This window comes from Gossypium hirsutum, chromosome D04 (genome assembly GCF_007990345.1).
Source record: "Gossypium hirsutum isolate 1008001.06 chromosome D04, Gossypium_hirsutum_v2.1, whole genome shotgun sequence".
Classification (NCBI taxonomy): domain Eukaryota; kingdom Viridiplantae; phylum Streptophyta; class Magnoliopsida; order Malvales; family Malvaceae; genus Gossypium; species Gossypium hirsutum.
Genome location: NC_053440.1, coordinates 25,109,740 through 25,111,332, shown reverse-complemented (window position 1 = coordinate 25,111,332; position 1,593 = coordinate 25,109,740). Strand labels below are relative to the sequence as shown.

Below are 1,593 nucleotides of genomic sequence, written 5' to 3'. Positions count from 1 at the left end.
TTTCATTAGATGTACCTTTACTTGTAAGAAATGGGATATTATCAAAACTCTATTTTGTAATATTTGTGTATTGAACAGTAGACATGGAACCAATAGGAACTTTTGCATATTGGCCAACAATAAAAAAGTTCCTTGTCTTGTAGATAAATTGGATAAAAGTGTTTTTATCATAATTATATTGCTTAACCTTACATATACGCACCACATATACATATGCATATGCATGCATATTGCACCTTACTTCAATCAGGTGAATGCTTTTTTGCCCCTTCTGCCTGAAGCAATACAAGGGTTTTTAGCACCTGGAGTGTACCTTTATCCCTTGGCAATACAAGGGTTGGAACACTGGGTTTACTTGGCCTGTAATATGATGCCTTGAGAAGCTTTTGATCCTATAAGACAGAAATGGATGAGATTACCTAGGATCCCATGTGATGATTGTTTTACTTATGCTGACAAGGAGTCTCTTACAGTGGGGAGTGAATTACTTGTATTTGGTCGTGAATTGTCAGGATTTGCTATTTGGATGTATAGTTTGGTTACCCACAATTGGTCAAAATGCCCCCTAATGAATTTTCCACGTTGTCTGTTTGGTTCTAGCAGCCCTGGGGAGATAACCATTGTTGCTGGGGGAAGTGATAAGAATGGCAATGTCCTACAATCTGCTGAACTCTACAATTCTGAAGTAGGTACTTGGCAAACATTGCCTGACATGAACTTCCCGCGTAAACTATGTTCGGGATTTTTTATGGATGGGAAGTTTTTTGTGATTGGGGGCTTGTCAAGTCATACAGATTGTTTGACTTGTGGTGAAGAGTACAATATTGAGACAAGGTCATGGAGGAGGATAGAAAATATGTACCCTGGTCGCGATGCAGGTACGTTTCATCCTGCTATGCGTTCACCTCCTTTAGTTGTTGTTGTAAATAATCAGCTTTACTCTGCTGATCAAGCAACTAATGAAGTTAAGAAATATGATAAGGTTAATAACTCATGGAGTGTTGTGAAGAGACTACCTGTGAGGGCGGACTTTTCCTACGGTTTGGGGCTGGCATTTAAAGCACGCGGAAACAGTTTACCAGTAATAGGAGCTGGAAGTCATGGAGGGCATGATGATGGAGTAATTGTTCTGCATTCTTGGAATCCAGAGGAGGGAAACAGGGATGGACAAGAGTGGAATGTGTTTGCTGTCAAGGCACGGGCAGGTGCTTTTGTGTATAATTGTGCGATAATAGGCTGTTAATGAGAGTTGCCGTATCTTTGGTGCAAACATCGACATCTGGAAGACCAAGATCAACGATCCTCTATCTGTTATAATTTTTATTGTCTCAGTATCATTAATTTTATTGTTCTTTTTCCCATTTTATGATTCAGAAGAATAATTGACCTCGAATCAATTTCTTAAAGTTACCAACTGATTGTGTTGATCCCTCTATTGCAAGCATTAACCTCATACCAAGTAATGACTGGTTCCATTTATCTTGCACTTTGGCATTGAATTCATTTCTCGTAATTGCTTTTATGCTGAGTGTAATTTCATCAGGAGATCACTACAATTGATTCACTACTAATTAGTAAATTTAAGAAGTAGTT

The 1,593-nt window shown here is 38.5% G+C and overlaps 1 pseudogene; it reads left to right on the top strand.

Moving 5' to 3' along the window:
• The first annotated feature begins 223 nt into the window (after positions 1-223).
• On the top strand, positions 224-1,393 carry LOC121203115 (F-box/kelch-repeat protein At5g60570-like; annotated as a pseudogene).
• Positions 1,394-1,593: the final 200 nt, after the last annotated feature.